The sequence below is a fragment of the Symphalangus syndactylus genome, chromosome 21 (genome assembly GCF_028878055.3).
Source record: "Symphalangus syndactylus isolate Jambi chromosome 21, NHGRI_mSymSyn1-v2.1_pri, whole genome shotgun sequence".
NCBI classification, from domain to species: domain Eukaryota; kingdom Metazoa; phylum Chordata; class Mammalia; order Primates; family Hylobatidae; genus Symphalangus; species Symphalangus syndactylus.
This window is the reverse complement of record NC_072443.2, coordinates 11,524,723-11,550,920: the sequence shown is the minus strand read 5'-3', so window position 1 is coordinate 11,550,920 and position 26,198 is coordinate 11,524,723.

Here is a 26,198-nt window from a genome sequence, read left to right as displayed (position 1 = left end):
TGTCGGAGGGGAGAGGACTGGAAGACGGGGTCATACCTGGAGGAAGAGGGGGGCGGCCGTATATGATCTCGAAAGGGGAGATTAAGGAGGGTTTTTTTGGGAGTGTCTGGATCAGTCCAGGTGAAGGTGAAAAGATCTTGAGATTGTGGGGAGAGGGGGATGGTAAAGAAGGCATCCTTAAGGTCTGTGACTGAAAAAGGTGTTGTATCAGGCGGAATAGAGGAGAGGAGGGTGTAGGGGTTAGGAACTAGTGGGTGGATAGGCCTGACAGCGTCATTGATGAGACGTAGATCTTGAACTAGGCGAAATTTTCCGTTGGGTTTTTTCACTGCCAGTATGGGAGTGTTGAATGGAGAGTGTGTAGGCCTGAGGAACCCTTTCTGTAAGAGTTCTGAAATGAGGGGTTGCAGGCCTCTGAGGCTGGTGGCTGGAAGAGGATATTGAGGTTGGCTCGGGAAATAATTGGGGTTTTTTAGGGAAATTTTAACGGGGGTGCAGTGGGCTAGGGAAGGGGTGGTTATATCCCAAACTGTGGGGTTGACGGAGATAGGTAAGGGCGGCGGAGAGTCGGGCGGGTCTGGGGGGCTGGAAACTATAGCGAGGAGAGAGGTGGAGTCTGGGAGCACTGTTGGGTTGAATGTAATAGCTGCCCCAAATTTGGAGAGGATGTCTCTTCCTAATAAAGGAAGGGGGCACTGGGGCATGATTAGGAACTTATGAGAAAAGAGATGACCAGAGAAAGAGCATGTTAGGGGCGGGGTGGTCTTTGGCCGCATGGTCTGGCCTCCTACCCCGACTATGGGAGGGCCAGAGGTGGAGACAGCACCCCAATACTCCTGCAGATCCAAGAAAGTAGCTCTGGTATCAAGGAGGAAAATGACGAGACGCCCATCCACTGTAAGAGGCACCCTGGGCTCCTGTGTGGTGATGGTGTGTGTCGGGGAAGAGGTCCCAGGGCCCCGTCAGTCGTAGGCCGCTAACCCAATGAGATCGGCTTCAGGACGGGGGTCTGGCCCAGCTCCCCCGAGGGAGCTGGGGCAGTCGGTTGCCCAGTGGCCGGATTGTTGGCACTTGGGGCACGGTCTTTTGGGTAGCCTGGGATTAGGACACTCACGAGCCCAATGACCTTCATTCCCACATTTAAAGCAGGGTCCAGGGGGTTGGCAGTGAGTGGTGGGCATAGAGGCATGGTGTCTGATAGGCTGGGTTGAGGCCTTGAAGGCCTGAGCCAACATCTGGCACTTTTGCCTCCTTGCCTGCTCGTCACGGTTGTGGTAGACTTTGAATGCGGTGGCGAGGATCTCAGTCTGCGGGGTAAAGGGACCTCTGTCTAGCTTTTTTAGTTTGGCCCGAATGTCTGGGAAGCTTTGTGCGAAGAAATGGGACATGAGAAGTTGCCTGCCGTCGGGGGCTTCGGGGTCTATGTTGGTGTGTTGTTGGAGTGCCTGTGTAAGGCGGGCAAGGAAGGCGGACGGGTTTTCATGTTTTTCCTGAATGATTTCGTGAAGTTTTTCAAAATTGACTGCCTTTTGGGCTGCCTTGTGGAGACCTGTTATTAAACAGGTGGCGAAGTGGTCTCGGGCCAAGACACCGTTCTAGGAGTTATAGTCCCAGCCAGGGTCGTGTTCGGGGACTGCCTGCGCCCCGATGGGTAGGGTTGGGGTTGTTTGGTGAACCTGATCTGCATAAGTACGGGCCTGCTCCCAGACTCGCCTACGTTCCTCAGGGAAGGAGGGTGTTGGAAAGAATCATATAGATATCATGGAAGGTAAGACGGTAAGCTTGGATAAGGTATTGGAATTCTTTGATGTATGAAGCTGAATTGGAAGTGTATGAGCCTAGGCGTCTTTCGATCTGTGAAAGATCTGCCATGGAGAAGGGCACATGGACGCAAACAATACCCTTGGCACCTGCAACTTCCCTGAGGGGAGCTAGGACGGGACGATGGGACCGGGAGCGGGTGGCCGGGGGGCTGGGCAGCAGAGCAGACGGGGGTTTAGGGGAAGTCGGAGGAGCTGGGGAGGAAGGGGGGGCGGGGATCATTGACGGCGGCGTGGTGGCGGAAGGGCGAGGTTGGGGATGGTGATATGGCGGCGGTTCGTCAACAGGGTCAAAATCGGAAGTAGAGGGAAGGGGAGAGGGTTGGGAAAGGCCTTTGGAGCAGAGGGCAGCCACGACATGTCGGGGTTGGGGTCGACAGGACACACAGAGGTGAGGCTTATCCTTTAATAGGAAAAAGCCAGAAATATAGGGGATCTCTGCCCATTTTCCCGTGTGCTCACAATAATTGTAAAGGTCCTGGAGAATTCCAGGGTCTAGGGTCCCATAAGGGGGCCATTTATTTTGGTTGTCTAAGGGGTAGGTCGGCCAATCTTGCGTGTAGAATTTGATTAAGCATTTAGGTTTGAGGTCAGCGGCAAGGCCTAGGGTAGCCAGATTGTCATTTTAGGGGAGAGTCGGCCGGCAGGGATGCGGAGCCTCCCATAGTGGGAGAAGGGGCAGTGATGGCTAAGAGGACGTCCCCTAATTAGCCGAACACTGTAACCAGGTTCAGAGCCTTCGGTTGGTCGTCACCAAGGCGAAGGGACTGAAGGGCCAACAGGATGGCCGAGGGACCGTGAGCCACCTGGTACCAGGATTTTGCATGTAGCCAACAGTATGGCGCGGGGCGGAGGCTCAGGCCGGAGAGGCGAGGAGGAGAGGGAGAAAACTCCGTTCCCTGTGGGTCGAGGAGGGGAAGCAGGAGTCTGTCGCCACAGTATAGAACTAGGTGGCAGACTACGGAAGGGGACTTACCAAACAGGAGCCGGTGGTGGATGCGCTGTTCGGCGGATGGGAAATTGGGCGAAGGCCGGCCGGGGCCTGGTCTGAGTCTGAGGGGGACTGGGGTCCCGCCGGAGGCGGGGAGTCCCAATCTGAGTCACGGCACCAATGAAAGAGTGACTCCGTAGGCTCAGACTCAGACCACGCTACACCGGTTTGGCCAAGAGATCTTTATTGGAGGCAGCAGGCTAGGCTGGGCAGGAGACAGAGAGAGAGACAGCGGTGGGGGTTTGCTTCTTTTATGCCCAGGAGGACTGCGTGGGTTGAGGTGGGGCTTAGAGCGAGGTGGGAAAACACCTCTCTCTGATTGGTTTTTCCTTTGGCGGGTTTACATTGAGGAAGAAGAACCCGGAACCAGCGCCATTAGGGTGATCTTGTTACCTAACAACAATCTAATCAAGAAATGGTTTATTGTTGTTGCATAGAATAAAAGAGGACAACACTTCAAAACAATGACTTTTTTTTTATTTTCACTCAGCTCATGAGGCACCCACTTACCAAGCCTTTTCACCTTTCCAGTTTGCTTCAAATGCCAAATGACTGTAGAGTGGCCAACGCTGAGTTCTTCAACAGCTTCTCTTGTAGTTGTAAGAGGATCAGTTTTGATGATTGCTCTCAATTGGTCATTGTCAACTTCCAGTGGCTGGCCACCACACTCCTTTTGTTAAAGGCTCTTGTCTCCTTTGCAAAACTTGAACCGCCACTTGACTGTTCGTTAGCAGTTCTTTGGCCAAATGCATTGTTGATGTTGCAATTGTTTCTGCTGCTTTATGACCTATTTGGAACTCAAATAAGAATATCACTCGAATTTTCCTTTTATCTTACATCATTTCCATAGTCTAAAATCAATATAAAATAAACATCAAGTAACAAGTCATTAGCAAAAAAAATTGTGAAATGCATATTAAAATGATTTATGACATAACCACATTTATTTAAGAATGTATTCCATTACCAAATAGTAAATTTCAACAGTGCAAAAACTGCAACTGCTTTTGCACCAACCTAATTTAGGATACTGTTAACCTGATCTTCTGGGTCACACATTGTCCCTGACTTGAAGGAATACTGAAGTTAAACAGAAGTGTATTTCTTTTTTGACATTTCTAAAGTATTTATTCATTCATTTAAAAGTAACAGCAATAAGCCCACTACATGTAAAAATAAAATACTTTTTTAAATAAAAATTATGGTTTCCAAACAATAATTTAGTGAGAAGAGTTGAGCTGTTTTACATTTTTACAAATTTCGTTAAAGTCTAACTTAAGGAAAATGATAGAAGACAGCTGTATTCTCTTATCTGCTTCTGTGCTCAGTCTGTTGTGATATGTTCTTTTGGTTAAAGAATATTTAGGAAACCCAGCTCACTCAGATGAGTAGTTGGAAAGCAAGGAATATGTTAATAGCCTTTTCAGATAATTGTGAATATTCTGCTTTGATACTGCACCAGAATTTGACAAGTAGTAGTTTCTTAGTTCCAATGTGAAATCTGAAAACACTGATGAATTTTCCATACTTGATTACCTTAAGATTTTGTATTTTAAATTTTATAACATTATTCATTGGTCATTTGGAAAATATTAGTTTACTGAGTTGTGTAGATCTTCCAGATGTTCTGCAGAGACTGTCTGCTGCTGAGAAAGAATATCCAGATGATTTTTAGTATTAGGTTATAAATGACATCACCACTGAGTGATGAGACATTATAGATGTGTAGAGATTTTTAACAGACAGAGCAAGCTTCCATCTTCTCTTTTTCACCCATATTATATATAACATCATACACACACGCACACACACACACACACACACCCTACACATACACAAGCCCTTCATACTAGCGTACGTCAGTGTGGAATAGTAGTTTTCAATGGGTGCGGGTTGGTGATTTTGCCTCCCCTAAGGGGTTATGGAGACATTTTTGGTTGTCACAACTGGGGTATGTGTGACTATCATTTAGTGGGTAGAAGCCAGAGATGCTGTTAAACATCTTATAATGCAAAGGACACTCTCACCGACCACAAAGAATTATCCAGCTCAAGATGTTAATAGTGGGGCTGTTGAGAAATTCTGGTGTAGAGTTCCGAGGAAGAAGAGGAAAATATAAGAATGAGATTTATCTTGCCCCTACTCATCTATTCCTCAAAGAAAGGGGGTAGATGTGTCCTGGCATCTGCCATTCCTAGTATTCCTTATGAAATGGTGGGGTTTCAGAACTAGAAGAAACCAGGGCTCTGTTTTACAGCTGACATTGAGAGTCACAACTCATAAAGATATCCTACCATACTGAAACGTGGATGGGGAAGCAAGAACTATGACCCCATGGTGAAGGCAGTGTGGTCATAAGAGTGGTCCAAGGTCATCCCCTGAGATTCCCACTTCACTAGAGTAGCATGGAAGCAATCCAGAAATTCCTGTAGGCCCCAGTAGGCTGACAGTGATGTTCATGTGTTTGCCAGTAACTAAATGCAGCATGGAAGAGAATCTCATTAAAGCCTCCATCAGGGAGGTTGTACAAAGCCACCAGCTAAGCATGTGGGGCAGAGAGACCCATGTTTTCACGAGAAGCAGAGACCCAGGGGTTCTCCTCTGCCATAAAAAGTCATACCAGAAACACTTCTGCCAGGAGCAGCTCAGGGCAGAGTCATGCTCGGTCCCAGCTGAAGTTTCCCAAGCTAGGTGATCTCCTAGAGTATGCGGTCAGGAGTGAATGAAGCAAGTAAGAGGCTGGGATGGAATTTAAACAAGATGGTATTTGTTTTAAATAACCCAGAGCTGGAGAGAGAGAAAACCTCAAATGGATTCAATGAAGATATCTGTATGAGGTGGGGAGGGGTGGAAAGGTCAGGAGCTTGGACTGAGTTAAAAAAAAAAAGTCTGTTTCTGAACATCTAAATTTTATTGACTGATATTATTGATATTTCAAATCTACACATTTAAAAATTAATATTGCTTATTCAATTGCCACATTTCCTCATTGAAGGATTGACCTTGGCTCCCATTTTTTTAAACAGGATTCAAAAATTATATATGAAAGCATTTACATTTAAATAGTGCTCATGCTAATTTTAGATACATATCCTAAATAGCCATCACAATGAATTTAATGATTAAACCATTCTGTTTTTTGACAATTGGCTACAATATACATTTTTCACTAAAATTATTGTAATACTATAAAATCAGTGCTCAATTTAAAGAAAAATATCAGAAAATGAGGAATCCACAAAAAACAATGTCACTGGGCCACATAAATTTAAAAGGGCTCTCATGGGTGCACAGTTCTAATAAAGAACAAAATATAGCTCTGTTTTATGGAGAACTGGTAAATAAGTTAAAATATTTTTATTTTCTAAAATCTATATAAGTAAACTTTTTTGTCCATAGTAACCATCTTAAAAGCTTATAAGAATACCATGGTATTATTTAGATAAATTCAGGGGGAGTATTGGTGAAAAGAGGTTTATTCTTCTCTTCCCCAATTTATTACTTTTTAATTCTCCTTTTTAGGCAATCCTTTGCCGAAATAAAATAACTTACTGAATAAATACAAGTAGTCCTCTCAGCTGTCTCCTGATCTTCCTTGACAATAGAGGTTTCCGGCTGTCTTTTTGCTTCCTTTACTTGTTGCTGCTACATTTATCCCAGCTTCCAGAAGTTCCTTGCCTTTACTTCCCACTCTGCACACTAATAATGCCTTTCCCCATTATGATTTTTCAATGATGCACCTCACTTTCAGACTCGTACTGTAGAGACAGTGGCAGCTGGGAGGAAGGAAGGTAAAGCACTTAGGAAATGTGGGAGAGAGACCAATGAATATGATTTCCAATGAATATGATTTCAAATTGAGATATTCACTGCAATCTCAAATGTACATTTGCCTCCCATCTCAGTTCTGCTCCTGAAAGTGATAAATAATTTTTTAGCTTAGTTGCAGAAATTTCCTGGGTTTCAGTCTATTGCTTGAGCTAAGTATTTCGGGATTTAGGCTGCTGCTCATTGTTTTTCTTTAAACTATCCAGTGCCATGAGAAGCATCTGCTCACCCTGCAGTCCTTGAACGCCTTGTTCCTGGCGTATTGTTACATGGCAATTGCTCAGTTTCTCAATGCCGTCAATGGCCTCTTTGTTCCAGATTACTGTAGGTGAAATACGAATCGTAGATGTGCAGTTTCATGCTGGGTATTGAGTTTCTCCTCCCAGAATGCTAGACAGATTTTTGGTTTGTTTGTTTTCAGCTCTAAATAAGCAAGATGAGCAATTCCAGATTCCTTCTTATTTACCAAGATTGTTTAAGCTACTCAGCGTGCAACCCTGCACCCCCTGTGTATCGTGGCAGCCACTCCAGTGTTACCCCTGCAACCCACTCATGGTAACGTATTTTTTTCTTGTTAATCAGAATTCTTTACTGTAAAAACACAAATAATCTCTGATGAATTTAAGCTGCCAAGCAATTTATTTGAAACACACACACACACACACACACACACACACACACACACACTATCACAAACATACCAGATATAACAGTAAGGCTGGAGAACTAGGCTCAGAAAAGTTCAGAAAACTTAACTGGCTAGAAGCAGGGGCAAGGTCATCTAAGGAGAACACCCCTAGATGGAGGGCATGGCTGCCACCAGTGGTCACTGGATTCTGCCACTGGTTCTGCTGCCCCTAGACTATGGAGTGAAGGCTGCTGCTGGCACCACCATGACTGCTTCCCCTAGGCAGCCAGAATTAATTCAAAATTGCTCTATTTCCTTGGCATGAGCATCTGATTGACCAAGCATAGCTTCCAGGAACCAGAGAGAGCAAATGTCTAATTTTTTTAGCTTCTTTATTGGAAGATGGTTCCTAAATTCTACCAAATTAGTACTTTGGTGGATTTCCCTGAATACAAATAAGGGCTGTGAGCTGGAAGTATTTCAGTCCTTTTTCAGATCTAAACCTCCATTCTTTTGCACCCTGCTCTATGATCTGAGTTTTAGACTTGCACAGAATCCATCAACCCATCCCCTTATTGACTGGTGTCAGCTGGGGTCAGCCAACAGAAAGCCCAGGTGGAAGATCAGCAGGTGAGAAGAGAAAGATCGGGGTATATATTCTTTTGTTTCCCTCACTGCAGGGTCCCCAGGGACTTGCTGCATCCCTTAAATGAGATGTTAGCTTCTGCAGGAGGTCCTTTCAACCCAGCTTTTGGGTCACTGGGATCCTCTAACTGTTCCCTCTCTTTACTCCGTCAAGTCTATGGGTGGTAATAGCATGAGATGCAGCACCATCCCTTGTGGTTTCTTTATACTCTACTCTCATTTTTGTAAATTGCCCCTTAATTAAATCCTCTTCAAATTATCCTAATTTGAATGTGCCATCTGTTTCTATCTGGGACCCTGAATGATATAGACAGCCTCAAATATGGCAAATGTCCTCCGCAGAGACTTTTCTCCCCATGGCCTAGAGCAGAGCTGTGCCATGCTAAACACTGCATACCTCCTTTCCCTTTTCTCTACTGTGGTCCTTTTCAGCCTTTTGAAAATAGTCACCCTTCAAGAAAAAGCTACTCTCATGGTTATTTAACTGTAATAGGTGCAAGAAAGAACATAGAGAATACAGGTTCTCAAAGCAAAATGATGTAAAATAGAGAAAACTGAAAATAAACCTAAACCAAACCAACCCAATATGTCATGTAGAAGAGAGAATATTTTTACTCTTTAACCTCTCAAGAAAGACACAAATTGAATCTATCAAAGGATAAAGTATGTTCTTACTTATACCATAGTACCTTCTACTTGGGTATGCATCTGGTCATTGGATGGTAGCAGGAGAGAAAAGGCTGTTAGAGGAGAGAGTATTGGCCATCACCCTGTGTTGAGTATTAAATGAAATTGTGCATTGTAAACTGTTAAGTATGTGCTGTAGGCTATTATTTTGGAATGAGTTATATAATTCGTGAGCTTAACAGACTGATTGGAATATATGTGTAAAATCAATGTAACTTTTTTCATTTATTGACTTAGGAATATTTCCAAATATTTGGCTGTTAAAGAGAGAATATGATTTTTTGTGCTGTAATGCTAGAACCTACTTTCAGTTTAGTAGTTGAACTGACACCATCATTCTCCTATTCTGTATTTTACATTTTATTGTTACAATGGTCTGATGTATGATTCTTTACAACTATAATTTAGTTTTTAACAAAGTGGATCAAAAGTCTAGGCTGAAGGAATGTTTTCAAATAGAAGAATTTCTGACACTAGAACAAGGGGAGAGTTGTTATGACATATTTACAGAAAGTAATTCTAGGGCACTTTCCATCACATTGTGTATACAGTTCCCTGTTTTGACTAGGCATATATCCAAAGGTAGATTTCTCCATCTGGCATAACCCTACCCTTCCCAGTCTTATGAGAAAAATGCTCCTTGTTGGAGCAGATGCAAGCAGTGTCTCTTCATGTCCCTTCTGTACACACATCTACACCTCGAAGGCTGCTTACTGTGAGCAACTGTGACTCCCTCCTTGAGGCCTTCAGTCTAACTGTGGGAACATGCTTGCCCTATGCACAAGGCAGGCTGAAAAGGCCAGAAAATTAATCCTTCAATCAGTGACAGGGGGACAATCTGCAAATAGCTCAGCTTTCTGATCCCTTGGATGGGATAATATCTCTCCTGAGTGCCCTAACAGGATTGAGCCCACTTGCTCAAATTGGTAACTGGCTTTGGTCTCCCAGCTTTTATGGCCTTCTTCCCATTCTTATCAGATTGTCCCACTCCTCTGGTGGTGCCTCCTGGATTATCTCTCAAATAAAGTACCAACACTTAATTCTTGTGTCAGTGGCTCTTTCTGCGGATGTCCAAAGACAATTGGTGCAAAAAATGGTTGCAGAGGCAAATCCCTAAACGTGATTCTGGAACTGGATTAGTCACCAGCCAGAGGGCAAGAAGGACCCTATTACAGGTAGTAAGTCGTGTGTTTATAACTTCTCGCGTAAAGAGACTAAGACTTTCACCTGTGGTGCATTAAGTGTTTAGTGGGAGAAGAGAGTGCCTTAGTTCAGGCAAAACCTCTAGCCCTTGGGAAATATGGGGTAATGGTAATTATAAAGATTTGACATTGATTGGCAGATGATAACTGCAATAAAAGCCCTTTAGTATAAAAGTGACAGACTTAAAGCAGCCTCCCAACTTAGAGCTTGGTGTGATAGCCAGAAAAACACATGGCCACACTTACAAAGACCCTCTTCTCCAATAGTAGGAGGGAAAACTGCTGAGAGAAGCACAAGTGAGTTCAATTCACAGCCCTGGTGAGGATACTACACTAATGTCAGGGCCCTATGAGAGAAGATTGGTCACTGAAACTTGAAATGAAGACTTCCTGGGGGTATTTTAGTATTTTAGGAGGAAAGGGATTATTTACCAAAAGTGGTACAGAATTTCTGTACAGTGGAAACTAGCAGAAGAAGCTTGAAACTTAATAGTGCTAGTGGGATGGAGCAGAATATGAGGCAGGGTAAGGGAGAATTTATTGATACGGGGCACTCTCCTGAGATTCAAGATTAAGGTGCTGGCAAAGATCCTTCAAGATGATGCTAATATTCTGTTGGAATAGCTTCTTTGCACTTGGAAAAAATCACCCATGGTAAATGAGATAGATTTGCCAGAACCTTAAGTTTTAGAGAAAATATTAAGAGTCTTGCTCATATGTATTAGAAAGTCTTTACTATGTAATACTAGAGAATCAGCCAGTTGACTTTGTTCTTTTGTGGAGCTCAATGGGCAGTCCTTCCCGTAAAGAGGGAGGGGGTGTGATAGTGAAGGACACATCAGTATTGTTGAGAAGTAGCGGTTATTTAATGACAGGGAATGTTGTTTTGGAGCTGGGTTCCCTACTATTAATGAGAATGGTGGCAACCTATAATTTTAGAGGCCATGTAAACATTCCGAATCTTTTCTTCTAGCTTTTTGAAAATTTGTACTAAGTTTTGTTAACCATTTTCACCCTACAGTGCTACAGACCACTAGAGCACATTCCTGTCATCTAGCTGAACTTCGCATCAGTTATCAGAGATATGGATACAACTATTGTAATAGGCATTAAGGTCAGATTGACAACAAGGAGACCATGATCTTCAGAAAATCAGAGCCTAATGTTTTAGGGGTAGGAAGCATGAATTCCTAAGAATATAATTGAAAGTGATATAATGCCTTCAATAGAATACCATCTGTTAGTGACCAGTCAGTCACTTGGTAGCAAGTTGATTGCATTCAACCTCCTATATACTCTGAAAAGACAATTCATCTTATTGGTATTGTAAAGTATTTACAATAAGGATAAATTTTCTGCCTAAAATACTTCAACCACCACCAAAGTCCAGGGATTCACAGAATATTGGATTTGTTGTCTTGAGATTGTATATGGGGTTGCCTTCACTTTCTGGTGAAAAATTTATGACAATAGGAACTTGACCATGGATTTACTAATCCCATGATGAACTGCACCCTTCGAAAGCTGCCAGCCAGGCAGAATTTTGGAATTGCTTCATAGAGGCAGAGTTAGGGTTCTGACTTGGGCATGAGAACTCTGAGGATCTAGAACACTGTGCTTCAAAACAGGTAGAAAGCATAGGGCAAGAAACCAAGGGGTGGAGATAGGAGTGATGTGTTTGACTTCCAGTTAATCTTTTGAGAATTTGTGCTTCCCATCCCTGCAACTCTAGGCTCTGCTGAACTAGATGTCCTGGTTCCAGGAATGCAGGAGGTAGGCTTATATCAAGGAGCATGGAATAATTTCCACTAACCCTAGATCTGTTACTGCCACCTGGTAATTTTAGTCTCCTAATACTAGAATACAGGCAAAGAAGAACGTTACTAGATTAACTATCCCTTGTTAGCATTAGGAGATAGGGTTATTTTTATGTAATAGATTTAGGAAACAGTATGACAGGAACTCAGAAAATTTATGAGCACACTTCTTTAGGTGTCTGTAGTAGTTCATTCTCACATTCCTATAAAGAAATATCTAAGAGTGGGTAATTTATAAAGGAAAGAGGTTTAACTGATTCACAGTTTTGCAGGCTGTACAGGAAGAATGATGCTGTCATATGTTTGGCTTCTGGGGAGGCCTGGAGAAGCTTGAAACCATGGTGGAAGGTGAAGAAAAGCAGGCAGTTACATGGCTGGAGCAGGAACAAAAGAGTGATGGGGGAGGTGCTACACATTGTTAAATGGTCAGGTCTCAGGAGGACTCACTCACTATCATGAGGACAGTACCAAGCGGGGGTTGGTGCTAAACCATTTGTGAGAAATCTGCCGCTAGGATCCAATCACCTTCCTCCCCCCAGGCCCACCTCCAATATTGGGGATTATATTTCAATATGAAATTTGGACATGAACATACATCCAAATGATATCAGTGACCATAGCGAGCATAAGTGTATATGGTCAATTTTAGGAACTGTAGTCCCAAAAATGAAGGTATGAGTTGCCCCATGAACAAAAAGCAGCAAGGGTGAGTGGAATGCAGAGTGAAAGGTAGAAGGAAGTGATGAATATCAACTACAACATTAGTAACAGTACAGTACAGTAATTAGTAACCCCAGCTGTGGAACTAGAACTTTTCTTCTAAGTCTTCTACTGTACACTTCTTTATTAGAAATTGGGACATGCTACCATATTGAAAAATCACAGTCAGGAATAGAGGGTGTTTAGAGAGTATTTAACTTGAGTCATGAGTCACTTGACTAATATAAATGGTGGATTGTAGCACATGCTGTTGGTGCCATGCCCATATGTGCTTAATACTAACATCCTCCCCTGGAGGCTGCTTACCGTGATCAGCTGGGACCCTCTGCCTAACATCTTTTTTATTCTCCCACGGTAGCATGCCAATCCAGTGTGCAAAGGAAGGTAATTAAAGCTAGAGAGTAAATGTCCCTGGCATTGATAGATGATAAATGGTAAACAAATACCCCAGCTTCTTTGCCTCTCCATGTGGATAACTCTGAGACATATTCTACCCTGCCTTTTGGAGTTCTTCAGTAGGGTTGAGCTCTAGCTATACATTGCAACTTTCTGGATATTGCCTTTTCATTGACTTGTATCCCTGCTTTGTGGACCCATGCTCTCAATTGAATAGCCTCAGATGAGTGGTAACAACTAAAATCTAATCAATTATTTTTATTTTTTGTGGCAACAAGTGATTTTTTTTCTCTCCCAGTTTTACCTGTTAGGCTAACAGTGTTACATAATTTTTAATGGCTATTTCTATTTGCTCTCAAATATTTTCAAACTGCCTAGAAGTAATGTAACAGCAAGATTTTTATCACCACAACTGGTGGACACCTGGATCACTCCATTGCACATTTGTTATACTTCTCAACTCTCCATGGATATTTCCTGGCATCATGTCAGAATTAAAATATTTCACTTGAGTCCTTGGCCCAGAGTCTGCATCTTTGGAATCCCAGACCAAGAAACATATCTAATGAAAGGTAGATAACAAGATGATGCCTGACCTCTATCAGTTAGATATGAGTTCATCTGTAAGTAATAGAAACCATACAAATAAAGGCTTAAATACACAATGCTTTGTCTAATATTACAACAAATTTGAAAGTCTTCAACCCAGGGCTGTCACTAACTCCCAATTATGCCCACAAAGACCCAGACTGTTTCTCAGGCCTCCACATACACATTCTTTTGTCTCATGTCACAAGAAGGTTGCCATATTTCTAGGCCTCACATCATTTTCCAGGCAGGAGGGTGTAGGAAATGTTAAAGGGAAAAGACAGAATCAGCAGACTTATGCTTCTCAGTGAGAACATATCCTACAAAAGGAATTTTGGAAAGCTGGAGTGTGAGCAATTGTGTTTAAAGCTTTGTAGGCTCCATAGTAAAGGTCTGGAGAGACAGGATGAAAATAGGGGCTTAATCTATCAACCCACAGTGTATTATATGAATAGGCAGAATCAGAATTTAAAAAAAAATCTAAGTTCTAATTCAAACACCTTTTTTATTTTCCAAAGGAAAATTATAAATAGAAAGATTACAATGTTAGGCTATAATATGATAACACCTTGGAGTATTTTTAAAAGGAAAGCATTTGAAGTTATTCACTGGATTTAGTTGTAAGGATTCACATGTTCTAATTATTAATTCAAAAAGTATATATTAATGTATATAAAAGTGTATATTATGTGCCCTCCATGACATGACAAGATTTCTGTTCTTCTTAAATGTCCATTCTGTGTGTTAACTCACTCAAACTGCCTGATTTGAAACAGAGTACCTGATGTCAACTTTATCTTCCTTTGGACCGTAAAAAATAAAATTACATCATAAAAATTTGCAATAACTTTTTTATGATGATTGTAAGAATATTTTCACCCTCTTAATAACTGGAAAAGCATCAATTTGTTTTCCTGACTCTTAAGTTTTATCAAGAAATTCCAAATAATTTCAGAAACATTATTTCTAAGTACAAAGATATCCAGAAACTTTAGCCTCAAAAACTGTAAATTGTTGAAAATTGTTAAAGCCCTAAATATTTTTAAAAAGCCAAGAATCAGGAAATACCTTCTCCTGTTGGTAGCCTTGAGCCACTGGCTAGATCCCCCACAGGCAATTGTTTGCCTTCTCTTGCATCTCTGCCTTGTAGACGCCTGTTTCCAATTAAATGGCCTCAGATGAGTGCTGACAACTAAAATCTGAAGCATTCAATTATTTTTATTCTTTGTGGCAGCAAATGGTTTTTTCTCTGCCAGTTTTTGTCTGTTAGGCTAACAGTCTTACATATTTTTTAATTGCTATTTCTATTTGCTCTGATGTATTTTCAAACAGCCTAGAAGTAATGTAACAGCAAGAGTTTTAACATCACAACTGGTGGACACCTGGGTCACTCCATTGCACATTTAGGACATTTAGGGAAATTTCCCAAGCTGTAGCAAAGCTATTTCTGTGTGCTCACTCACTTCAGTCTGCAGCTTTTCTGAAGTCCTTACATATATATATATATATATTTTTTTTTTTTTTTTCCAGGAGATTTTTAATTTTTAAATACATAAAATTTTAAAACCAAATTAAGTACAATGTTATTAATAATATAGAATTTTATAATGACTTTTAGCAAGGTCAGTTTTTTTTCTAATTGTATCAATAGAATATTTAAAATATATTCTAAAATCATGAATAAATATTACTTCTGACAGTTTAACTTCTTAATCAATTCCAATAGTTAAAGTTGATATTTTAGATTTTTAAAAAAATGTTAGTATTATAGAAGTTTGAAGGAAAATACATAAATATATGGTGGCATTAACTGGTAGATTCACATGGGTCAGAATCTGGTTCTTATCTTTCTTTTCAAGTATCTAGAAACTTAAACTTGTCGATATCCAGGCTCCAATTAGGAAGAGCTAGTTTCTATGGACTAAATTGACAGACCAGAATATATAAACTAGAAAATGGAATATATACCCTGGAATATATAAACCCATTAAAAGAGGTGTGCTGAGCTACTATTTGGCCTACTGAGGACTTTTTATCACTACAGGAAGGCAACATGAAAACCAGGCTATCAAAAACTTCTTGGAGAGCATAGAATATGAATAGGGAATTTAGTTATATGACATGAATGTTTATTGACAACATGTTGTGAATGCGCTATTGACAGAAATACATATAGAGATGCTTTTGAAAATTTGAGACAAATATTTCATTGTTGAAATTACTGGGGAACACTACTAGTAATTGGGAAAAAGCAGGGATTCTAGAAATTCTGAAATTTAAGGGTGAGTCCACATAATGTATTTTCCTTCATTTTTCATGATTTTCAAATGCTCCATTGGACACTCCTGTTAAAAAAAAAAAAAGACAACTCATCTGTTGCAATGGCTCATGTCAGTAATCCCAGCACTTTGGGATGCTGAGGCCAAATCACTTGAGCCTAGGAGTTTGAGACCAGCCTGTTCCTGTTTCTACAAAAAATTTTAAAAAATTAGCTGGGTGTGGTGGTACATGCCTGTGGGCCTAGCCGCTTGAGAGGCTGAGGTAGGAGGATTGCTTGGATGAGGCTGCAGTGAACTGTGATCACATCACAGAATACCAGCCTGGGCAATAGAGTGAGACCCTGTCTCAAAAAAAGTAAAATAGGAAAAAAAATCAAGTCTGTGCATATAATCTAATTATAATTTAGGTATTAGATTGGTGTTTTTTTCTTGATTTTAATATACAGTGAATAATCCTGACATTAAAATATAAATCATGGGAAGAGTTTACCTTGTTTTATTCAAAACTTTACCAAAAGTTATTTAAAATGATAGACTGGATAAAGAAAATGTGACACATACACACCATGGAATACTATGCAGCCATAAAAAAGGATGAGTTTGTGTCCTTTGCAGAGACGTGGATGAAGCTGGAAACCATCATTCTCAGCAAACTAACTCAAGAACAGAAAAACCAAACACCACATGTTCTCACTCATAAGTGGGAGTTGAACAATGAGAACACATGGACACAGGGAGGGGAACATCACACACCGTGGCCTGTCGGGAGTAGGGGGCTAGGGGAGGGATAGCATTAGGAGAAATACCTAATGCAGATGACGGGTTGATGGGTGCAGCAAACCGCCACAGCACATGTATACCTAGGTAACAAACCTCCACATTCTGCACATGTACCCCAGAACTTAAAGTATAATAATAAAAAATAATAAGAAAAAAGAAAAGCATGTTACTGATGGCTATGCTTTGTGTCACCTACCTAAGTTACATACATTATTCAAAATGTGGTTGTCCCTTGAAATTATTTAACATTTGAAACTCTTCTTAATATATTTAGAAACTATATTACTAAATTTGCAAGCACAAAAGAAGTGCAAACATTTATATAATTTTGTTACCAATGCCAGCTTAAAAATAATTTATATTGCCATTATGTATATTTTTAATGCAGCGATGAAAACGATCTATGCTTTAAAAATAAATAAATATCAAAATTAGTTATAAATCTCTTTTGGTTTTATTCTGCCTCTTATGTCTATCCACAACTTTTCTATAACCTCTTATATTATGGTTTATTTGTCCAATTCACCCTCGCATTATCTATTGAAAGTTACAGTTTCCAAAGTATAAGATACTGATTAGATGAGATGGGGTTTCAAATTAGAATATCATATTGCTAAATTTTCTCCATAGTAATGGTCTATAATTTGTCTTGGCATATTCTCCCACTTCAATTAATGTTATTTACATTTTCTCTTAAACAAAAATAAGTCCACTGTATTATTGCTTATCATCACATCATTTTGTCTTTTAGTGCTCAACTGTCTTTCATTTTCTTGTCATTTATGTATCGAATGCCTCCTGATTTTACTTCACTTAAACCCAGACATTTATTTAAAAAGGAGGTGTTGGCATTAGTCAACTTCTGAAATCTGGTGTAGTTACATCTGCATATTGTATACTAATAATTTCTTGTTTTGAATATTAGTAATTTCTCTCATCTTCTAGACTATTATATGTCTACACATATATAAATTTGCAGACACAGAATAGTTCTATTAGCCAAAAATTTTATTTCCAGTTATGCTGTAGGACAAAGTTTAGCAACAGAAATCAATTGCTGGGTCTGTTAAGATTGAGAGCCACTGGCCTCAAGCATACTGCTTCTCAATTTTTAACTACTGATCTAGCACAGTAAACTTAGACATCAATCCTTTCCAGCACTGTCTCTCATGAACACTGTAAATAGGGCATTGAGAACATTGAAAAAATAGATAGATGATAGATAGGTAGATAGATAGATCGATCAATCAGTGGCAACGAACCAAAAGAGAACACATTCTTTCTTTAGCTATTTAAATACTATCCATCCTATTACAGTCATGTCTAGGCACTCTTAGCCTTTAATAATCTAATTTAATAATACCTGTCTTTGATTTGTAAAGTAAAGCTATCAGTGGGCAACATATTTTTATTATTTGAGTGTTTAAGGAGAACACTGTGCTGTCACCTTCATTTACAAACTACAAATAAACTTTATTCATTTCTCATGTGTTCTACTTGAACCTTCTTTTAAATCTGTCATCCTTCCCATCTCCTCCATGGAAAAAAAGAATCATTTCTTTCACAATTAAAGAAAATCACCCTTAAGTTGAAAATATCCTGACCTGCCTCTTCAGGAACATTTTGATGTACTCCTATGTTTTGTCTGAAAGTCTAAGGATGAAGGTTGGTGAGCAAGCAAGGTGTGATGATACAAGCAGAACAGACTATATAAAGGGAAATATATTGTTACCTTTGCATTCAAGGTCAATTGTATTTAAATTTAGTTTAGTATTTCATGCGAACATATGGATCTCTAACTTCTTTAGTTTGATGTTCGAATTCCCTCATTCCACAAATTTTTATTGCGCATATATTGCATTTTTGAAAATGATTCTTAGGATCCCTTTGAGGTATAAAATTCTGTAATTCCATATATATGAAATATCTGCCTTTTATAGTATACAAATTGATTCCTAGTAGGCTATAATTTTTCACACAGATCATCCGAAGTCCAGCTACCATAATATGTCTGGATTGAATCTTAAGGATTCTTCCTGTTATTCATGTAAGTACACAGCATGTATGTAGGTGTAAGTAATACTGTATGCAAACAGCCAATTGTACAGTAAAATATACACACAATTTATATACATGAAAATATAATTACAATAATATGTTTTGGTCTAAATTGTAAGTGAAACAGCTTATTTAATATGAATTAAATGATTTCAGAATCAGTAGTTTTTCTGGGAAAAATATACTTTTAAAATCATTTCAAAATGTGTTTTAAGGCTCTGGTGTTCTTTCAAACGTGAAGAACACACCACACACAAATCAGTCCGTTTTATTAGCCAAGGAACTTCTAGTGCCTGAACTGCCCTAAAAATTAACCTATTGTCATTGTATACACATCAGCACAATTGAGCTAAAATTTCCACCGGAATTAGTTGATTAGTGTTGGTTAAATTAGTCCCTCCGTTTCATTTGTGGTGGCAGGCACATTTTCCTATATGCTGTGTGATTGACAGTCTTAGTTGATGGAACAAGGAACAACCAGTCCTCTTACATCTCTGTAGCCTGAGGCATCCTCACTTCCCTTCTCCATGCTGTTTCTTTTTCGGGGGGTAGGGGGAGACCTGCTTCCCAGAATGCTCTTGAAGTTCTCTAATAATATCAGGAGAAGCTTGAAACCCTCTGTGTACATTCCCTTCTCTCAGGGGAGCACTATGATTTACACACCTGTGCCTGGAAGGACTGGAAGAGAGAGAGAGAGAGAGAATGAGAATGGAATGCTGTATGTTCCAAATTACCATTAATGAGGTTATTCCAGTTATAGAGTCCCTGTGGCAGGCAGAATTTGAGGAAGGAGGAAAGGCGAAAGCTTAGTTGTAATATAGTGCCTGACATATGACAAGCACTCAACAAATAGGTTGATAAATCACAGGTTGATTAGGTCAAATTTACAAATATCGGTGTTCTCTTGGAAAAGACCTCTTAAACACCAACAATACTTAAATACTACCCTACATTGGGATGACTCCAAAAAATGTCAAAGCCCACAGTAAATACTCTCTTTGCATTAGTAAGGAGGGAAGCTGCAACAAGTAGCAGGCATCCAAATCTCAATTAGGTTTCTTCTGTGCTTGACTTGCCTTGTGATTGAGAGTTTGAAAACCTCACGAGAGGAAGAAAAATGGTTTATGTAATTTCCATTGGCCTTCACTGCAGCCACATAGGTTGCCATCTAAATCAACTTGCTGTTGGCAGTCGTTGAGACCAGCAGTGGATTGACTGTATTCAGACGTATGTGTCACGTTATGACAATGGAATTAAGGGAACAGTGTACCCTGGCAATTGTAATAGACTTTTGCTTTAAAGTCAGGAACACACAACGCTCTATTACATCCCTGAAAGTATTTACAAATGACTTAAATTGGAACACATTACTCTTTCCACAAAATGCAATAAATGCTATTTCATCATGTCTTGTAAAATTTTACAACCTTCAAAAGAGTTAATGTCCAATGGTTGATTGGTTTTATGCTTTTGCTGGCCAACTCATATTTTTTAAGTCTAATAATTTTCAGGGGCAGTGCTTTCAGAGCATAAAGTATTTTTAAGATAGGAAAAGAAAGATAAAGATCCAAAAGGAAGTTTGCCAAAAAACATATATTGTCTATTTCACCAGAGACATCTCGCCAGTGTGACGCAAGAGAAAAATATCCGATATTGGTGTATTGTTTCAAGGCATATATAATCATAATGTCACATCTAACTCCCCTTTCCCTGATGTTGACATGTTAGCAACATTCCAGTCAATAAGTTACTGAAGGGCCGTTTCATTACCCGGCATTAGCCTCAGAGGTAGCAGAAGATGCTATCCTCTGTTTTGAGGGGAACATGAGCTAGATCCAAGGACATTAATTTGATGGTGAAACATTTCACCCAGTTTCTTCCAACAAAATAGGCAATGCACCATGTCATTACCTGTTGCCTGACAGATAAAAAGTCTCCAAAATGACTCTTCTTCCACCTCAACAATCTAACTCCCAACAAATTACACTGCTATAAAAAGAATGACTAATTATGCTTCCACTAGGTACTATAAAGTGTCCAATTATGGGTCTAATTAGAAGGGAAGGGCATAAAGTAATGGGTCTTTATTTAGAAATGTTGTTATTCTCAGGACACCCTTTAAAGTGGTTTCTGTGTTTTGTTTTATGTATTACATTTATTCTACCTTTCTGCAACTTGCTCAGATTTATCTCAATAGGACAACATCTGTCACATCTTGCATATTGCTTTAATTTGATTGTCCCTGACCCCTTAGGCAAATACAGACAGGTGGAAAACATACTGGCTATTTCACACAACACCGGTAGTCACTTTAGCCAGTCTTTTTTTATGGCTTGTCACAGCATGGGGGGGTTGGGGTGAAGGCTGCAGAAATGAAACTGCTTTCCTCTCATTGTAGCAAGGAGAGAAAAACAGGTGGAATTCCACCCTCTGTTTGCTGGAACAGCTCTGTAATAATGCTTAGCATTTACAAATACAGACTGGGAACAGCTACCTAGATACTGGACCAGTTTTTAAAAGTTGGGGAAAAGGGGAGAAAAAGTCAACAATGGACGGGGTTCAATTAAGTCCTTGTCTTTATTCTGTAACTCCAAAAGAGTTTAATAAATGACTGTATACACAAACGCACACACTCATACACACACACACACACATTCATGTACACAGTGTCTTTAGCAGCAATTTGATGTGATTAATGAGGCTGCTCTGGCACATCTTGAGGACAGCTTATTAGTCACAGTTAATGACTTGCATAGCCTACTCAAAGAGTAATATATCCTTATTAAACGTTGCTATCATAAAGTTGGAATCGACTTCAAAATATTCTTTGGTCAATGACCCTATTTCCAATATTGGTGAAGGGACACACCCCAAAATAGCTGGGATGGATAGACTTTTTAAAAGTTATTATTAAGCAAGACAAATCAAGAGTGCAGTTTCTCCAAATGCCCTTCATGACAGTTCTGGCCTATAATCATTATTTAAGCAAAGACATCTTTCCTTGCAAATGAGTTTTTACTTTAATCCTTGTCAATTTCCTATTGTGTAGACAACAATAGAAATGGAGAAAAATTGCTCAGCTATCTTATATACACACTTAATATACTTGGAGACGCTTGTTAAATGATCCTCTTGCCTTCTTTGCTATAAAATTAAAAAAGTTAATTTTGCTCCCAGGAATTAATTTTCATCTTTTAAAGTGAGTCTTTTATTATTGTTTTTTAAAGTTTTTTTCTGAACCTTCTAATTTAATGTCTCCAAAGTGTAGGGAGAAGGCTACTTCTATCATCTGGGTAAGAAATACCTAGAGTGTTCTTAAAAACTAAGATTCGTGGGCACGCTCATCTATCCAATCAGAATGTCTGTGGCTAAGGCCCAGACTCTGCATTTTAGCATGAATCCTGAAAGACCCTTGTGCATATGTCTGAGCATCAGCACTCTAGTTTCTCTTTAATTAAATCACCCAGATACCTTTTCTGCAAGGCACAGAAAATACATCATCTCTAGTAGTAAACCTTTCAATTTCATCATATCACCTTTTCTATATATCTAAGTTTAATCAAAAGTTAAACATGGCCCTTCCAATCTACTTATATCCCCTACAGCGATTCCTCGGTTGTTCATCAACCATTTTGCTAAAAGTATTTCACCTTTTTCTCGTATGTTCTTCTAATTTGACCGTAAGGAGATTCCTATTAGTCTTTTCTTTTTCCCCAGGCCCCATGTTTTCTGTTTATTTCCTTGCCTTTACTCACACCTTTTATACTTTTGAAATGGCTTTTTTTCCTCTCTCCTTTGCATATCTTAGCTACCTCGCCCGTCTAAGTTAAGATTCATTTTATACCACGAGTTCTTTTAAATATACCAACCAATTGTGGCTGAGCAGTTACTGAGCTTATAATCAAATCTCTGTTTGATAGTCAATATTCTGTAACCTAAAAAAAGGACCTGCATTTCATGTGTGTTTATACTTAACTAATTTCCATAAATATATTCACTTATTTTTACTGGCAAATAATAATTGTATATATTTATGGGGTAAAACATGATGCTTTGAGTTAATATTTATTCATAAATTTATGTCATCACACCATTATGTTTTGATTTTCTGTTTTTCAAGTATTTAATATTTGGGGCCATATCCTATACAACTTTCTTAAAAGATCACAGCATAATTATTTGCATACATTTCCCATCCAGTATGTCTTACCTTTGTCTATGTAGACCTTCTAGAGTATGCACAAGATCTTCTAGAGTATATACCCACTGAGAAAATATCAACAAAATCAGTCTTACTTATTTAAAGGTTAAGATACCATTTTTATATTAACATTTCAGAACTTGTTGTTTACAGCCACTCCTTCCAGTTTCATCCTAGTCATTTTCTGCTTAATCTACTGCTTCCTGGTTTCAATTCTTACCATTATCTCAACACCACTTTCCCAAAAACTGCCTAGATTTATACTAAACCTAAAATCTGATTCTTGGTCTTCAGTCTTTTTTTTTTTTTTTTTGAGTCTCACTCTTGTCACTCAGGCTGGAGTGCAATGGCGTGATCCTGGCTCACTGCAACCTCCGCCTCCCAGGTTCAATCGATTCCGCTGCCTCAGCCTCCCAAGTAGCTGGGATTACAGGCGCCCATCACCATGCCCAGCTACCTGGCTAATTTTTTGCACTTTTAGTAGAAACGGGGTTTCACTGTGTTGGCCAGGCTGGTCTTGAACCCCTGATCTCAGGTGATCCACCTGACTCGGCTTCCTAAAGTGCTAGGATTACAGGCTTGAGCCACCGTGCCTGACTGATCTTCAGTCATTTTTGATTACTTTTAATATTTACTGTTGGTGACCATCTTTAAATTTCACCTTAACTTTGCTTATGCTTTATTTCTGTACCTTGTATCTTGGCTTTAATTCCTCCATTTATTAGAGTCTGACTGCGGGTTTAACCCAATGCTGAATCAGTTCCTACATTGTGTGTGCTTTTTTCTCCACTCCCTTGGAGAGCAGGATATATTTCTGTGGTTCCTGTAAACATTTAACCAAACACTCCAGGTGTTTTCCTTTAGTTGTGGCCTTTCTCTAGCATTTCAAACCTGTAAGATATCTACACGTAGAATTCCATAATTACTCAATTTTTTTTTCTTTTTTGGCTTTTTTTCTATATTGCATGATGATTCCTCAATTCTATTATTTATTTTCTGATGGCCATTTATACTTGCAGGTTCTCAGACTCAAAACAGCTAAACCGTAACTCATCAAAGTCTGCTGCAAGTCAGTTCTCTTTCCATTCCTTTTTCACTGTAAAATCAACTGTCAATTACAAAGTCTCAGCTTCCAAATGTGAAGTTATTGGGACTTTCTCTCATCGTCTAAAGAATTATCAGAAGTGATTGCTTTTTCCCATCAAAGTTTGAGTGGGTGATATGCACTCCCTGACTTGGCTGGGAATTTGGCAATCTATCTAACTGATACTCTTTAAATATATTATCATCAACATTCATGTGATGGGATTAGGGGGCAACTCATTTCAAATTATTAAAAAAGTTTATGCAGAAAAAGATTCACATACTAATTCCCTTTCACTGTCCAAAGCAGCATCAATATTGTGTAAAATGGGCAGTATGCTGCCACATGAATTTTCTCCTGTTACTTTCTAAAATAGACATTTTCTTAGAAATTTTCCTGAAGAATTTAAAATATAGAAGGTAAATGAATTCTTTTGTTTCTGATACATCCTATTCTATTAGTTTGAAGAAATTTAGCCAATGGTGATCACCAAATGTAAGCTGCTGTGTCACATGTATGTTACAACACATATATGTTAAAGCACTTCAGCCCATTCTTGTGCCTCCTCAAGTAAGTTTGAAAGTTTTTTTTTTTAATTTGCATGAAGTGCTGTATAATTGATGGGACTAAATCAGTGTACATTCTGTTAATTCAGTGGTGTTTTTATGGGTTGGTATCTTTGGAGAAAATAGTGTTTAAATTCTTTGCTTCTGACTGCCTTACCTTCCCAGAAACCACTTTCCATCTAATCATAGGATCTCAATTATCTTGTTTTGACTTGCTTCTTTATCTGGCCTTTATGTACAACAGATCCCCTTTTTCATTTTATTGCTGAAAGTTAAACCTCTGTCTCATTTTTGCTCAAACACAGTTGTGTTAATTTCAGCACCTGGCCGTTATTTGTATTTCTCTCTCTGTTGGAATATCAACAAATATTTATTGAGCAAATTACTAAGAATACAGCCTTTTGAATTCAGATACAACTAGGATGAGATTTCATCCTATCAATTCAAAGCAGTTTGACCTTGCAATCGTAATTCAACCATTGAAAAATTCACTTTTTTTTCAGCTATGGCCTAGAAATAATGGTGAGTCCTATCTGATCACTACTAGATAAGAGGATTAACTGATGTAACATATTTTCTCAATTATTTGCAAAATTACTAGTACAAATAAATACTGAGTAATTGTTGGCTCTTTATTAGTAATAGTAATGACTGGGTAGTGGTAGTAGAGTAACCACAGTAATGTGCAAAGCATGCTGGATACAGGAAATACAGTGGAAAACACAGGAAAGATGTTTTCCCTCCTCTCATGGACTCTAGAGATTACAGAAGAAAAAAAAAGTAATCTAATATTTAGAATAAAGAGTGTACTATACTATTACACAGCAAGGGAGCCAAACTAGTTTTGACATCTCTAGATGTCTCCCTGACAGAATGGGGCTATGAGATAAGGAAATATAAAAGATAGTCAGGATAATGGTGGAGGTGAGGGAGAGAAAGGATGATACTCAGGCAGAAAAAGCAGCATATATGAGGGTCTAGAAGAAGGGGCCAATTTGAGGAAAGTAAACAATCCTGCATCTCTAAAATGTAGCAAGCTGAAACAGGTGAAATTGTCAAGAGATTAATTCAGTTAGGTAGGATTCAGATCATGTGGGGTTCTTTAGGCTTTATAAAATACTTTTTACTCTGTGCTGAAATCATTACAGAAAGATGTTAATCAAGAAAGAGCCTTGATTGAATTTTTATTTTTGCATATTGTATGTTTCTTAGGGCTTCCCTAACAGATAATTACAAACCAGGGAGTTTAAGACAAGAGAAAGGTATTCTTACATTTCTGGAAGCTAAAAGTCTGAAATCAAGGTGTTGGTAGGCAGGGCCATGATCTGAAGGCTCTAGGTGAAGATCTTTGCTTGCCTCTCCCTAGCCTCTGTTGATTGCTGGCAACCTTTAGTTGCCCCTTGGCTTATACATGCATCCAATTTCTGCCTCCATCATCACATGGCCTTCTCACTATCGGTCCCTCTATCTACATTTCCCGCTTCCTAGAAAGACATCAGTCACTGAGTTAGGGCCCACTCTAATCTAGTACAGCCTCATATTGAGTATTTTCAAGTAAGCTCACATGCACAGGTATTGGGAGTCAGGACTTAAACATATCTTTTTAAGGAATGTAATTCAACCCACAACACATTATTATGGTTCTGTTTTGGACACTTAATTCTAAGAGAATAATTAGAAGCAGAGGGGAGAGTTAGAAGGATTTAACAGAAGTACAACAAATAAGAACAGTGGCCTGAACAAGCCTTGTGTTCATGGGGAAAGGCATTTTTCAATTCAAAATTTGAATTCTGGAGGTAGGTTGTGCAAGAGTTGCTTATTGATAAATATGTTAGGAGAGGGGTGAGGGAGAGAAAGTTAATGATGATGCATAGTTTCTTGCCTGGGCAAGTAGATGAATGGTACACT